This window comes from Charadrius vociferus, unplaced genomic scaffold (genome assembly GCF_000708025.1).
Source record: "Charadrius vociferus isolate BGI_N301 unplaced genomic scaffold, ASM70802v2 scaffold699, whole genome shotgun sequence".
Classification (NCBI taxonomy): Eukaryota; Metazoa; Chordata; class Aves; order Charadriiformes; family Charadriidae; genus Charadrius; species Charadrius vociferus.
In genome coordinates, this window is record NW_009650207.1 from 540,932 (window position 1) to 558,174 (window position 17,243).

Here is a 17,243-nt window from a genome sequence, read left to right on the forward strand (position 1 = left end):
GACTCTCTTCAGGTGGGCGTGTGTTAAGAGACTCCACTATAGGAGAGTACAGTAAGACCCGTTAGTTTCCACAAGAGAGAAACAAATAGATTAGATCAAAAGTATCAGTTGAAAGAGGTTTAAGAAATTCAACCAGCTAATGTTATAGAAGGGATATAATACTTTACTCCATGTCATGTACGCAGTGGTGTTGATAGATAGAGAGTTGTTGTTCTTGCAAGTAGGGTAAGTTGCTCAGTTCTTTTTACAGCTTGACTTTAGAAGCCAAACATTTAAATGTATTTTGCTTATGTAAAAGCATGGATCCATCTGAAGTACCGTGAGGTCTACAAAAGCTCTACCGCAGTGGCTGTTTGGATGGCACCACACAATAAACTGTCATGTCCCCTGTGAATACAGTTGAAAAGACAATCCCTGTTATCCTGTGTTTGGCACTATAAATCATTGTTAACAAATCCTAATTTGCTTAGTAGGGTAATGAATGATCTCCAATTTTCTCACTGTAATTAGTTTTACCAACTATTATTGTGAAGGGTATACTGAAATCCATTTTAGCTCCACTTTAAAATCTCCGTGTGCCCATTCTTTGCAGAAGTGGAGCTGAAAACAGCAGTTATGAATCTTCTGATAGTAAGTTCAGATTGAAGAAAAGTGGACAAGATCCCCAGTAGAAATCTCTCTGTAGGTCATAATTACCTATTTGTATTTGCAGACCTCGGTGGAGCAGAATTGGTGTGGAGCAGTGAGACCTGGAAACCCTGGTGTTTCTTTATCTGAAATCTTTTAGGTCTTGTCTTTTGTTTTCCAGGAGCCATTGAAAATGCAGTTTATTGTAACAGCTGCTGTAAGGGAGGCATCATCATTGCCAACTAAATACATTACGTGTAATAAAATCTACCCCAGGTCTATTAATTTTGGTATTTCTAAACTGTAGTGCTGTTCCTAGGGAAAACTGAGGCTCATTAAAGACTTTGCTAACAATATGACCATCAAAGCAAGAAGAACAGGAAAAGCATGCTACTAATCATGATGAGAATAGCTGGAGTAAAATCAGTGTTTGAAGAACAAAACTATGTATTTTTCTAGAGGTTAAGAAAAACGCTTATTATTAACTCAATTTGAGGAATGTCTAGGCAAGCAGAACAAGTGACCCAGTCTGGAATTGGTCAAGACAGATCTCTACTCAGATCGATTTGAACAGAGTTGATGATGATCTGAGTTATTTTTGCAGCCCTTCTGAATGGTATTTCCTCATACGTTGTAGAAGCCTGCCCTAATGCATGCTTGTGCTTTTTGAATGAAATGCTTTGAATTTAAAATATTAATCCTTATAGTTCTTTTCTGAATTGGGTGAAACTATATTGTCCAAATCTTAAACAAGCAAAGCAGGGCACAGCAGCAGTTTCTCACCCAACTAAGCAGAATTGAGATCAGATTTCAGAATTTCAGGTCTTTCAGGTTTGACCCCTCATTGCTGAAACACAGATTTTAATCCCCTGTCTGAAGAGTGCAATGATTTTTTTTTTTTTTTCAGGACAGACCCCAGATACATTTGGTGAGTCAGGAGATGATGTCCCCAAGGAGTTATCACTTGTAGCAGTACTGAGCAGTACTGAGATGGAGTGTACTTCTTGGCTGTCTTGGGAGGCCTTCTCCCTCCTTCTTGCCCAAGCCCACTCCTGTCTTAGTTATTAGAATTAAGGAGTTCTGTGCTGTGTAATATCTTTGGCTCAGTTTTGTGTGGATCCTGTGGGTTTTTTTTCTAGCACAGTGAGTTACATATAGTGCTCTTGCATTTCTTCACCAAATGCTTTGAGCTTGTTAGTCCTTTTTCCTTCTGCTTCTATCTATGGTTCTCCACTTACCATGTTGGAGCCATCTTTTTCCCCAGGATAACAAATGTGATGAACGGCAATGGCTTAAGGAAAGAAAGGAAAGGAGGGAGAAAGAAAGGGAGAAAAGAAGGAAATAACATTTATGTATTTGAAGGGGTGATATGGAAAGCTCCATTATTTGCCAGAAGGGTCTCTAACTTTTTTCCTCGGCAAAGAGTAGAGTTTTGCAAGTGGTTGTTAGATAGCTTCATTTACAGTTTAAAAACCTTGAGGCCTACTCAGTACATGTTTTTGATGGTATTTCAGGTGAACTTCCTTAATATTTTTTTTTCCAACAAAAATCAATTTAGAAAAATCAAGACATGATAATTTAAAAGAAACTTTAAATTTTATAACTGCCTCTTGTGGAGATTATAAAATTTATATATGTAGCACAAAGACTTAAGATTTGCTGTCAGTCTAAATTTGGTCTGTAATGCCCCACGTTACAACGTAGCTCGTGTTTTGCTCATCAGCTCTTGCACAGCAAAAGAATTATTTTTTTGTGTTCCCCCTCTTTTTGTCTTTCTGTTTCCCATAACGTGTGATACAAATTGCAAGTGTGAACCCAAGTAATAAAGAATTGCTTCACTGACTGCTAAACGTGCATTATGGTGTTTTTAAACTCATTTAAGGTCATCGTACTGAAATTAGTTTGATTGCAAGCAGTTAAGCTGTCATATACAAAGCCTTTGTCTTCCGAGGGTCTCAGTTTCATATCATTAAAAGAGAATGCTCAATATCATTGAACGTATTTATTGTATGTTTAATATTTTGGAGGAAAGATAGTGTTGGGTCTCTAGAGGAGATTCTATATGAAAAGAAAAGGGATGCACAATCCCTGAGGGATAAGCAATCAATGCTTCATTAATAGTCCTGGTTTTGTATCACATTTGAAGATGGTTGACCATGTTCTGCACAAAACGAGCCAGTTTGCTGTTGTTACTGAAGTTTTGAACTTGGTGGAATTTTTTTTGGAACCCAAGTAAAAAGAGCAATACTGGACTGCTGCTGATGCAAATTATCTGCTGGTACTATTGTTTGTGGTGAGATCTTACTCAGAAAAATATGAAATGAACATTTTCTCCTATGTGCATTTAAGATAAATGGAAAACTTTGCAAGATTTCTGCATTATGTAACGAGAATTTGTAGGATAGCATGCTCATGTGCAAAAAGAAGGGATTATGGCAAAAAGCATTATGGTAGAAAGTACTTAAAAGGATAAAATCTGTTGAGTTCCTTGAAAAAAGGGTTTGTGGTAGTGATTGTTTTGGTTGGCTCTGTGCTGGAGACACCAAAGCGTTGAGCGCTGGCTCCTCTTGCTCTCAAACACGGGAGCTGTGTGCTGTTCAGGTCTGCCCTGCAGAGATCGTGTTGCAGAGCTCCTGTGCAAACTTGGTGACCTTGGAAATCACCAGTACTGTCAGTTGACTGACTGATAGGATTACTCTGAAGAAAGATAGTGCAAATGCCTCTATGGAAATAGGAGTATGCAATATGGATGGATTAATGATGAGGAGAAGCCATGTAATGGTATTATTTTGATTTGAGCTTCCATAGACTTGCCATTTTGCCATTTTCTGAAGAAACAGTCTCTCTCCCTCACTTTCTCATATTTCAGAAGAATACATTTACTAATTTAGGTTACATCATATTATTTAATCTTTTGAACAATAGGTGTTTTTCTTCTTGCTAAACGTACAAGTAGGGAAATACCTGTATAGTAGAGTAGGGAAAATGCTGTCTTAATACTGCAGGCACTCGGTTCCCAAACTTGCCCAAAGTATGACTTGTACCTATGTGAATGATCAGTGTTATGGCGAATATTAGTATATTCTTCTTTTGAGTCACTTGGAGGGATAGTGGGATTGTACCTGAAGCAGAGAACACATCCCCTGATTGCAAGAATTAAGGCTGAATTTCACAGAAAAGAGTCCAATCCTCTTTCTCAGCCTTTTATGTCAGAACTCGAAATTGCTGTCTGATAAAATGTAGGACACCAGATTGAATTACTTCATTGAACCACTGCTGTCCCCTGTTAATGGTAATTGCACGGATATAGCGGTCTTTCTTGGCAACATCTCAGATATTTACCTCCCACTGTTTTTCAATTCAAACCTTTGATGAAAATATTCCCAGTACTTCTTTAAAGCAGACACCCAACTGTCTTTCTTGACAAAGGCAAGGTCTTTAAATCAGATCCTGACAATTTGTGACACAGCAGTCTATCTAAATCACCTTTTACCTATGTCACTGTGTCATTTCCTGAAAAAAAAGTGTCCATCAGAGGAAGGTTGCTGAAGGCTTGGTGCTTGGAGAGTCTGCGTGTGTGTCAGCGTGGAGCTGGAAGATTTGTGTGTCTGTTTCAGTGGAAGTAATTAGATGAAAGCTTGTAAAGTTTCGATGCATGCTGTAATGGTTCGTTATAAATATTTGGGGTTACTTTGTCCATAAGAAAAACATTATTAGATTATTGCTGTTCTCAGGCCATTAGGAAGTGAAGGTTTTTTGACGGCTTCTTTAACAGTGGTAAATCTGTTTAAAGAAAAAAATTCAGGGCAAATGTTTTCTTCTCTGCTACACCTGAGGGTTAATGTGCATTCAGCTGAAGTAGCTTATTCACCTCCTGAAATCTCATCTCACTTGATGTTCTGAACTCTCCCTCTCACAGGGAGATGTGGATGCCACATCCACCATTCGCTGTAGCAAATGCTATTGTTTCAAGCCATCTTGCATCATGATGAGTAGTCCTTTGACTCAGGCAATCAGATCAGTGCAGCTTTCATTACTGAGGAACTTCTGTCTAGCGCTCATGCTAGAGGGTTTTCCAACAGATCTCTTTGCATTACTGAGTATGCTTTTGGTACAAACTCAAGGTTTTCATATAACATCAGTGGAGTCGGCCATATTGTGTAACATCACTGTAAAAGAATGTCTGGGAAAAATCTGTGAAAATCAGTTGCTTGTGAATGAAGAGGAAGAAAATTATGAGTATTTATTATGAATGTTTTAGCTGTTCATTTTATTCAGTGACCTGTATAACGGTGCTCTTCAGCATAGAGACAGTACATACCTATGCATTTGTGTAGTACATTGGGTAAATAGATTTCTAGCTATTATAGAACTTCCAATATTAGTAGGATTGACTAATTGCTTCACCTTGGCAGATGAAAAAAGATTGTTAAGTGGCAGAATAGACACCAGCTATAATAAAAGATCATGAGATAACTTCATACAAAAGCATTAATCTTTGCCAAGGAGTATGTGTCTGTCAGGGATGGTGATGAAACATGAGCTTGGAGGGGAAAAAATGACTGTTCTACCCTGCACAAGTGCGTGTGCCAGGCTAGTTCAGAGAGTGAAGTTCACGTTTGGAGTGGCATCACTGTAGCACATGATCACACTTGTGCCATTTGGAAATGAAAAAAACCCTTTCAAATGAAGGGCTAGACTGCTGGGTGTATCAGTGAAAGCAAGAGGAATATGTTGCAGTTTCGAGGAATCATTTCTGATGCCAGATGGAAGGGTTTTCATGGCGCACAGTTGAAAGAACTGGTAAAAAGAAAAGAGAGGGATTTACGATTTTTAAAACACTTTAAAAAATTCTCCTAGAAGATATGCTCTTGCAATTTTAATTTCCCTCTGCTGTGATGAGAAATGGAGGAGGGAACAGAACTGCTGCCTCTTCTCCTGCTCCCATGCTTACCTTTTGATTTCTCAGATGGATTGTGAAGATGGAAATAACTAAGTTCAGACAAACAGTTCAATGGCATTGCCACATTTATGGTATCCAGATTCCGCTTTCTTTTCTTTGAGGAAGTATGGTGTTAAAGGTAATAACTGAAGTATTTCTACTGCTTGTGCAAAAGCAGTAGCCCCAGAAATTTTCCAACTGCAGCCCCTGTTTCTGTAGACAAGCGCGTGCATGCACAGAGGTTGGAGAACTGGCAGCACAGATGCTGGGAAAAGGAATGTGTTTCGGGGCTCTCTGAAAGGCTCTGATGCTAGCTAGTCCATCTGCAGAGAGATCACTTACACCTGGTGATAAGCCTTGCTCTTCTTCTCTCTTCCTGCCTCCCCCGCGATATTAACATCTGGCTTGCAGGATTGTTTCCACCTTGAAGTGGCAGCTGTGGCAGAGACGATGTGCTCTCACAGCAGAGAACGGAAGCACAGGCAAACCTGAACCCCGTGCTGGCAAATCCGTGCAGGCACCTTCTGAAAGCACTATGTCTTCTGTTGTATGCTTAGAGTTGCCAGCTTGGAAGAGGCAGCCGTGAAGCCTGGGATGCTGTTAAACACCACCGAGGACTTGTTTGCTCCCTCCCCATTCCCCCTTCCCCACTGAACACAAACTGTGAGAAGTCCAAGAACCGCTGTGGTGCCAACAAGAGCAAAATTACTTGCAGCTGGTGAATGCCACCTGCTCCTGCCGAACTTCAGCCAAAACAGTTTCCTCCCCGGAGTGCCCTGGAGTGGGGAATCCAAAAGCTGTTCAGAGCAGGGCGATATTTAGTGTGGATGTGGAAGAGACATTGCAATTCTTGCTTGAGAGCAGTGTGTTACGCAGGAGGTCTCTAGTACTGATGGCTGTCTCTCCTTTCCCTTTCCAAGCTCCCTGAAATCACCCCTTCTGCATTCTTCCAGTATGTTGCTTATGAATATTAATTCAGCCCTCTCTCCCTTTATATGCCATCCGTTTTCCCCATCCATGCTAATGCAAATTTAATGTTGTTTAAAAAAAAAAAAAGTTCTGCAAATGATAGCAAGAGCAGAGTATCTTCCTTCAAGGCTCTCTGATATATTAACACAATGACACCTGATGATACTGTATTTTCTTCTGCGGTAGAAGCACTCCTTGACCCTGAGGAAAGAAGAGAAGCACCCTTCCTTGTGATTCCCACTCTGTTTCTTAATAGCCTTCTTCATTCACCACTAACATCATCTGTTTGCCCGGTGTTTCCCAGCAGTTTGCAGATCATTTTACAGTTTTGGTTTAGTAAGTACACATTGCTTACTTAAATTACCTGTGGTATAGAACAGTAAATAAAAGGAAAACATCATTATAAATTCATATCAAGAGGCCACTTAGCAGCCCTCTGATCACCTTCTTATAGAATACTTCATTGATTCAAAGGACTTTGTTCTGATTGAATCAGTAGAAGTTTTGTTGTGTTTAACTAGAAAACCATTAGTGTCCAAATGTCTATATTCATTTATTTAAAGCAAGGATTTGAAGAACACTGTTGTTGAATTATCCTGCTAAACGTTTTGTCAAGTTTGTGCCTGGCTTTAGGCATACGGAGCTCAGTGAGATATCTTCTACAACAGTCACTTGTTTAGGTACCTTTGAGAGTCAAAGCCTAAGTTTATTATTTTGTTGGTTGTATAGTCATTAGTCATTGCTTCTTGCTTTCATTTTTGCAGTTCAGTTCCCAGTTCTGCTTTCTTCTTTCTTCTGCTTTGCTGTCATTCTCTGATTTTCATGCACCTGCTATGAATTTGGTCTTCATTCATTTCTTGGCTGAGTCATAAAGTCCTTTTTCTTGCCTATCTGCAATACAAAAGTCTGGAGTGATAACAACTAAGTCCTCTTTATTATTTCTTGAAAAGATCATCTAGGATGTTTATCTGAAGGTAAGTTTACTGCAACTTGTTTAAAAAGATAAAGAAAGCTTTAGACAGCATATGAGATAGCTATGATACTCATGCTGTCATATGCTCACTTGCGTATATGATTTCAGATATGAAATTAATCATATTAGTCTTCTTCTGTTGGTAGCCTTGTTTCCTAAAACTTCTCCAGGTCCTCTCTAGGAACCTTCATGAATGGAGTCCTCTACCTGATGTTAATGATGAATATGTATTGAACAGTTGAAACATGAGGTTTTTTGAGAAGCGGTAATCCCTAGAAATTCCACTGACACCCTGTTCTGTTTTTTCCATCTTTTTCTTCCTCATTCCACATTGCCAGGAAATTTGTTGCTTCTGATATAGGATACCTCTTTGGAGGAAGTAATCATTTCCTTTCTATGCATACCCCAGAGGAATGTGAAATGCTTGTTCCCTATAAAAGGATGATTGTGCTGCCTAAAAGTGCATAAAAAGGCAGCACGGTAAAAATAGGTTGCAACCATTATCGAGAGGTCATTGCATCAAAACTCCATTTTGCAGTTTTCCCTTGAAAAACAGCTTCCCTGACCCAGGAGGTCTGGTTCTCTCCCGTGTTTCTGTGCTCATGCTTTCCACAGCGCTTAGACCCTGAGTAGGGAGTGTTTTTCCCTTTCTTTTTTCAATTTTTGTGTCAGCTGACTGTGTTCATATAGCTAGAGAGCAGTAAAGTATTTCATCTGTTGACTGCTGCATCTAAAATAGATTAAATTAGTGTTTATTTAACTTTTTACTGCTGACTTATGAAATTACTTTTAGTCTGGTTTGGATATATAACTTTTTCTATTAATTTATTGCCATGCTCTGCTTTGATTGTTGGGATTTTTTTTGTGCAGTGGTATCAAATTGTATGCTACTGTAATATTTTCTCTAAGATGCTCCCTTGATTAATTCTATGTTGGATATTTATACCACCAAGAGTGATACTACTTAGAAATTCAGTTTCTTAATAAATACCTATTTTTAAAGCTCATACTTCTCTGAGTTAAGGTGACTTGATTTAACTTAAGTTAATCACACTTTATTTCATGAAGCTATTGCATATATATTGGCCGAAAATATTTTCCTGCATCGTGAATCATGCGTATGGCATAGTTGTTAGTAGGATCAAAGGGGAGGTGATTTTGGGATGATGTGCAAAGTGCATTGCTTTAAATTTCTATATAGTACCAGAATAATTTCTATTTTGGTTCTACGGCAGGATCTCAGTAAGAGGCTGAGAGTTCCTTTCATTAGGTTCTATATATGTACATTAAAAGTCCTTGTCTGCAGAAGCTCATAACTGAAGTTAACTTTGAAGTTTGACATGAAAAAAAACAACTACTGGAGAGGAAAGGATATCACACAATAATATTATGTGTAAATAACTAAATGAACTTAAAAATCACAAGCCGGTTCACAGTTGCTGTCCATAGCCATTAGTCAGTGTGTTTATGGATGTGAAAAAGCACAGGATTAAAAAGAAAAACTATTCAGGTTTACTCCCAGAGTTTCAAGTTTTGTGTTGAGCAGTGTAGTTCCATTGGCTTCACCAGAGCCGTGCTGGCGTTACTCCAGCTGATGACCTGGTCTGTCTTACGTAGTAAGTAATAATGCCATCCCTAGATGTATAGGGACTGACATACTTCACAAATCATATTTTTCTGTGTAACTCCCTAGGAGAGCACTTCTTCTTTGTTGTTGTTGTTGCTTTATTTTTTGCTTGTTTTCCTCTGGGAGTTTATACACAGCAAAACTGGTATTTTCACGTGCTCTTGAATTAGTTTCTTATGCTAGCCCGTTACAGTTCACCTTTCTTTATACCAAAAATGATCCAAATAGTTATAATTCTTTTTGAGACACACCATTTTTGAACTGATCCTATTTTTCAGATGCTAATTTTTGAAAGAAATCATGATATATTGCTATAAATTATGGAGTATGTGTGTGAATCTTGCAGACATGTCCTTTAGCTGTGTCAGCTGTAGTTGCTCTCACCGTCTGAAGTCTCCTGTCCATACCATGAGTCCTCCCACACCTCCTTCACCAGTCAGCATCAAATAGATTTAACCACAGCTCTAGTATTTTGCTTTTGGTTGGTTTTGTCTGTGGCGGATGAAGGTGCACTCACATGATCCCTTCTGCTGGCTGCACTGTACACGTGGTAACTTCCGCCGGGGGACAGTAACAGCCAGTAGGGAGTTTGCAATGTTTTCAAGTGCAACAGCTGTTTATAAAGTTAACATCTGTCCTGGCCTCAGTCTCAAGATTGTCAGTGTTTTCATATTGATGAATTGAGCATTTGTATGGCTTCTATAAAAACATTCAATTTTAATGGCTTTTCTCTTGCTTTTTTTACTTCTTATGTCCTTTTGAAGGAAAGGAAAAGCACTTGTATGTAGATCTTTTTTTCTCTCCCCAAACACCTAGATATATTCTCTGCTGATGGAAAGGTCTTGTTGCTTAGTGATAAAAGCAGTGTTTCTCACATCAGTTTAAATTTCACTCTCCTCTCTTCACAGTCTCGTCTCCACAAAGCATAGGTTCAAGTTTAAACACATGCTTACATCCATTTTATTCAGGAGAGCGTGTAAGCACACATGCATAACTGAAGTCAATGGGATTTAAGTGTGTCCTTCACTTTAAAGCATGTGCTTCACTGCTTTCCTGAATACAGGGGGGTTTAATCTAAGTGGTTTGGAAATTACAGTGGCCTTGGACATATTGCTTCTTTTCTCCATCTGGAAAAAGGGCTACTGTGAAATTTAGTAAGTACTGTTCATACTTTGAAACTTTTGTGTAAAATGCAGTTGTTACTTTCGTACTCATCTTCCTTGCAGTATGTTTAGTTTACACATAAAAGCACGGTATCAAGATGGTTGGAATTTGTTACTGTGCATTAGAGTGGGCTGGTGTTGAGACTGATGGGTGTAGGTAGGCGACCAGACTACAGCTCTGCACAGCTCTTCTCTCTAAAGAGTAAGGCACCCAGGACTGCAATATGTAATCGCCATGACTGGCATTGGAGTCTTTCCAGTGGCCACTTGTAAGTACTTAACTCACCCGGGGTACCGACATCTTTCTGTATACCGTGTTAGAATTAACAACTCAAAGGCAGCTTGAAGAGCAGTCACTCGTGTCTGTCTGTCTGGGTGGCTGTGTTACTTGTATATCTGTTTACGCATGTAATTTTCTTTCAGATGTTGAACTGCAGCTCAGCAGCTGGGCCCCAATGTTTTGAAAATCTTTGAGAACTAATTAGGCTCTCCTCAGAGTATGGCTTATCCAGCCAGTCTGAATAAACAAATGTCACCATTTGTATTAGGAAATCTCTACAAATGACTGATCCCTGTCATGGGGTAACATTAATCTTTTTAGTATAGATTTCCAATAGTTAACCATCTGGCTCCATGCGGTTTTCCAGAAAACATTCACAACCGGGGCCAGTGGAAAGAAGAAGGTGGGATTAATAACCTGAATACATCATATGAAGCATTAATCTTTAGGATTGGCCATTTGTTTTTATCAAAACAACTCCCTTAAGATAATATTTCACAGCATGTGGTACTTGCATGGACTTCTTTCAAAATGAGAAAATGTTTCAGTATCTGCCATGATCTGCAGTTTGCAAATTTAGTGTGGTTGATAAAGGCTGGAAGAATTCTGCATTCTCTTCTGATTTACGTTGCATTTACAGTCCTGGCCTGTTTAGTGAAAATGTCTTATCTTTGCAATATTCAGGTGTTCGTTCAAAATAACACTTTTATATGAGAACCTAAAATTACTCGAGTAAACGTTAGTAATTAATATACAGGCTGGTACAGGCAGCACTGTATTCATCCGATGGATGAATTTCGTCAACTGAGCTGCAAAGATAAGTCTGGCATCTTGGTCTGGGTTAAATGATCTCAATCCGGCTAAGCGTTTGGGCACCTGCTTGACTTTAATAACTGGTTGTTCCACAGATTTCATTGGTCCTAAGTGCTTTGTTGAAATCCAGCCATATGACTTAGGTCCTGCCTGAGGTCCCTGACTTGCAAGCTGTGGCAAATTAAAGGCGAAAAACAGCTGAAGAGGTTATGGCCCTCAAGCTGTCTGTCCTGCCCTTGTGATGGAGATTACCTCCTCTGCAAGGCAGATGAATGAATGGCTTCTAAAGCATATTAAGTTAAACTCAAATTGGAGACATAATACTCCAAGCTGAAAACTTGAGCACTCCAGAAGCTGCTTCATGAGCCATTCAGTTGTCTCTGCAGTGGTGGGATGACAACTGCCATCAGGGGAATGGAGTAGACGATGTAGGGGATGGTTACTACTTTGGCTGTCTGATTTTAATCTATCTCTGCATGCAAATCGGAGCTTAGTCCCTTTCTTGACAGCCTGGCTTGTGAAGCTTACTGCTGTTTGCAAAGCTGCCTGGTTCATATGCTGCTATCTGACCTCCCTTTAGTGCTGCCCAGTGCTTGCCCGGCTTTACCACTTGTGCCCAGTACAAGAGAATCAATTTAGACTGCAGTCTCCTTGAGAGGAGGGACTACATCTTCCGTGTATTTGGGTGCAGCATATTGTGAACACTATCAGAACAGAACTAATAATTTTCCTAATCTGCATGTGACACTAGTACACTTGAGTAATGTACAGCACTCTCTACATAAACCATGTTTATACCTTCTCACCCAATCACGTCTGTTGCAGAATTTCCAAATAAATGGTGGGCTTCTTACTGATTCTTCCTGATAGAGAGCGATTTGTAATAATCTTGTCATTCCAATCTCATAATAATACTAAATGAAGACATTTGTTGAAGGAAGTGATTGTAAATTACATGCAAATTCAAGCCTTGCTGGCATTAATCAATACTGAAACACAACTTTTGCATTCCTGATATAATACTGCTGAATCTAATCCCATGGATTTTACATTTCCATGTGAATTAAGCATTTATTTTGATTTAAAACTTTTTTGTACTGGAAAAGGAAAATGCTTTTTTTTTTGAGTATTTGTACAATCTTGGAAGACCTGTACTTCCATATGCAAACCCGGTAACTTTTGTGCATAGTTAGTTAATCTGTATTACTTGAACTGGTTTGTATTTCTCTCTGGCTGTGAACCTCTGTCCAACCCCTCTGACAGAAAGACATTTCATTTCATGTCGAACAGACTGAAGTGAGTTGGCAGTTCTTTAGTCACGGTCACCTGAACGTTTTTCTCCAAATCAGCTTCGTTATTGCAGTTGTATATGGTCATGCCTGTTTTGTTTCCTAACCAGTTACAGGCATGGCTTTGTGGTATCGGTCAGCCACTGCACTAGAGCTCAAAGTAAACCATCAAACCCATTTCAAGGTGGTTTGAGGGGTTTTTGTCAGACATTTCGATACCAATGTATTTTGGTTCAGCAACATCAGTACTTGCATATTTAGCTACGTAGTTGTAATGATGTTTTCATATGCAAAAATTAAATTAAAAATAGAGAGATGCTTCCATATCATCTGATCAGTTTTCCATTTAATCTTTGCACTAGTATCATCTACCCATTTTTGTTGAATGTGGAAACTGCAGTTGATTGTTTTTGATAACCACTAACACATTCTGCCAGTGATTTCTTTCCACTTGTTATAGTTATACAAGAAGATTAATTGTACTTGATTTTATTTTAAAATATTAGGCATCAATAATACAAAAGCTGACACTCTTGGGAATTTACCCTGTTGGATTATTTATGTCACAGACAAATTTTTTATGTAAGCAATTGCTTCAGAATGAATGCAGAGAATTTCAACTGTTTATTTACAGCCATGTGCATATAGGCTGGTTCGTGTGTTTTCTATGTGTGTGTTTTTAGTATGGCCCATTTTCATTCTATTAAACTCCAGTGTTTGAAATATTTAAGAGGCTACTGTACTTCAGTCCAACTGATCTCTTTATTTTAGGCCTGATTTAAAGCATATTGAAGTCAAGGCACATTCTTTGTTTGATCTCAGTACATATGATTCTTGGTGACTTGAAGTTAATAGACCAGATCATCTTCTGTGTACATGCAGTTGATATTTATGTGTCTGCACAAATGTGTGTCTGTGCACATGCTTACATAAAATTTTGCATACTGTCATAGATTGTTGTACTATGGAGTTCCTCATCTTGGAATCCGATTTATGTGGAACTACTAGCTTAGTGTGAAGTGGACAACAGTGGAAATAGCTGACGTGTCCTTCTCAATTCAGTTTTTTTCAGCAACTAGAGTTCAACGGTCAATCCATTTAGCACTGCAGGGCAATGCTGCTGTTGGCAACTTGCAGCATCCTTGTTGCTGGGTATATTAACTTTGCTTAAAGAGACTAAAGGCTCTGATGTGAAAGTCACTGACTTTAGTAGGCTTTGGGTCAGAACCTAAATAGAGTTCTTATCTGCTAGATTGTTCAGCTATTACATTTTACAAGTATATTTGTGTGTTTCTTGCTATATCACCTTTGCATTGATGGTCTGAGAGAAGCAATATTTTCCAGGAAAAAAAAATGATTAAAGAAATAGGGGCTGATTTTCTGTTTCTTTAGCACTGATATCAGGGTAGCATAACTCCTTTGAAATCAATGCAGTTACACCAGAATAGAACTGGTGTTAATAGAGTGCAGAAATTGATGTTAATGGAGTGGAGAAATCTGAGAACTTCTTTATATCAGACTCAATTGACTCTAATTTTGATCACTTCCTTTGAACTGGAATTAGTAAACACTGAAATAGGCAGAACTGCGCTGGAGTAAAAGTAGTATAATTACATGGAGAATACATCCCTTATCACTCAAACTGACTGCCATATAACCATTCTAACTTGAATTTCCTTAGTGGAAATTATTTTTTAATCAATCCATTTAACTTGAATGGTTTCAGAAATCCAGCCAGCATTTCAGTCACATCTCAGATTCTGTGTTTTATGGAACAGGTTTTTGCCTTGAGAGGATCTTCTCCAAATGTATCACTGTTGTAACTCAGCTTCCTTCTGATGAAGTAGATGGAGGTAAATTTGACACTTTGATAAAAGCCAGAAATCCAGAGGCTGTAAGATTTAGTAGATCATCCAGACTGTTATATGCAGTAACAGTTTTTTCTTTTAAAATAAAGCTGAATGGTTGCATTAGAGATCTGATAGTAAGATTCAAAATATGCATAAACACAAATGAAGGCAATTTGCTTTCCAAGGTCTTCAGTGCTTTGTATTTAGATGTTTGCAATTACACATTTGGCTGTGATAACTATAAAACATTAGACTCAGTGAGGAAGTTCTTATTTTTCACTGCCTCCTTCTTGTTGGTGTAGTGCCATGTGGTTGCACAAGGTCAAAGTCATAGATAAACAACAGTGAAATCTACTATCTTTAGGAGAGGCTATAAGTCATGAGTAGTACATTTTTGTCGTCTCCATATCTTCTATCGCTATGTGCAGAAAAAATGACTCTAAAGTAGAGCAGCATCTAGAACATCTTGTCATAGGAGTAGACTGAATTATTAGTGTATATAGCGCGCTGTGCCTCCAGCTGCCACAAGAAAAGACATGGCTTATGTCAAAACTTCGGTGCAAACTGCTGCTCTATATATGCTTTATTGGTCCTTTTGCATTGTTGGTACATCCTTGAATTAGATTGACCCATCAGCTGATCTCGGGGAGGTTTGGCTGCTATGGAGGTGCCTTAAATCCAGAGGCTGCAACATCTTTAAACATCACTCCTTCCTGGTTACATTGGAGTATTTTACCAGACCTGGGCTAGCAGTTTACAGAATGGTTATCGGGAATTTTGGAAACTCAGACTTCCTCTTTGGACTGTGCATTTCGTTATCAGTTCATCCCCATCTTTCGGCAAAGTCCAGCAAAAGATGCTGTAATCAGAGTGCTGAATGTCTTTCCTGTAATTTTCAACATCTAAGCTTTCTGTGCATGAGAACAGACTTTGAAATCGTTTGAGATTAAATTCCTCATAGTCACAGAGCAGTGTAAGCCATTATTTGATTCTGAAATTGTCATGGGGAGACAGAGAGATGGGGACACCCTTTTGTTGAGGGGAGTTGATGTTAATGATCCAAATTTTGTTGCCATCCAGACTTACTGCATTGTTTTGAGCAGTGACTGTAGAATACATAATACGTGAATGTCTCAGAAGATTATATTGAACAGAGTTTAACAGGTGAAAGCTGTGATCCATGATTGGATTCTTATTTTGGAATAAGAAAAAGTGATTACACCCGAAGCATTGCTTCTGGAGAGGAGTGGGGCGATGGCTGGCTATTTTATTCAATTTCTCCTGGTATCTGAGTACCAGCCACTGAAATAGAAGCCAAGTGAAACATTAGGGACTCTGCAAGTTTGACTCACAATCCTAGCACTGCCGTGAAGTGCTAATGAAAGGAAAGTACTGAACCACTGGCTTAAAAAAAGAGGAAGAAATATTTATCATGTCTAGTGGTCTAAAGGCCTCATCTTTACTGTATTCAACCAGAAGCCTGAAGGACTGGATTTTTTGTTTGTTTGTTTGACATAAATGAATTCTCAGTGTTGCCTTGGGCATATCAGTCCTGGGGCTTCAATTTCAGTGATTTGAGATCTCTGGATAAGAAAAGAGATGGAAATGTCTCCCAAGGTCTACACTAAAGCAAATTGCTGTATGCAAAGCAGAGATAGCTATGGGACCAAATACCAGGTGTCATCAGTACATGACAGGTAAAAGCCACGACTGACTTTGATAGGAGTTTTCCGTGACTGAAGTTTTCCTCTTGAAAAGGATGGCAAAAAGGCTGACTGTGTTTTTCCATACTCGGCTTGTGTATGACATAGTGCTTTTTAAGCAAGGTATTTGTACCTCGAAGCAAAGAGAATTTCACTCCATGGCTATAAACTCTGGCAGTTGCTCCCTTACAAGGGAGCGCTGCAGTACCTATTGTTAACTATGCACAGTACATCACAGTTTATTTGGTTTAGTATAGGTTGTGGAGGATAGTTGTGTATCTTTTGTAGGTTGCTAGGTTGTACGCAATCTTTTTACTAAACACATACAGCAAATAAAATCACGTAAGTGCTGCATAATGGATTGTGGGGTCAACATCTTCCTCTTTCTTCGTTTTGTAGCTTATTTCAGCCCCTGAGATATGCAGACAATTATGCAGGTGTAGTCTCCACCAAAAGTAAGAAAGATTGAATTTGCTATTTGTAGCACTATAAAGCAAATACAGAATTCAATAATGTGTATTTTCATTATCCTAATGGAAGATTTCAGTATGTTAAATGTGTTCAGATGTCCTTGGCAAAATTGGGGTCAGTCATGTGAAATGGAGACAAAATGTGTTTCATCATCTTGTGGTTATTATACTACAAGGATTTCATTGTAAAGTGCAACAGGTAATTGCAGCCACATTTCTGATGCTATTGACTGCTTTATCTAATGGAAATTATTTCTTTCGTGATTATTTAAAATGAACCTTTTACCATTGTCATGTAAAAAAGTTGTAGAGGTTTTTTGGAAAAATACATTACAGCGCCAATATTAACAACAACAAATTAAGAGTGTGCACTTCTCAAATGGATTTTATCTGAGGATCTAAAGGTGCTTTAGGAAAAAACTCACAATTAAACTTCTTGTGTGCACAAGGCAAATGGAGGAGATGATTAGTATAAAACTAAGAAACTGTTACTCATTCTAGGCCTGAGTGGAAACTGCAGAAGTCAATAGTACGACA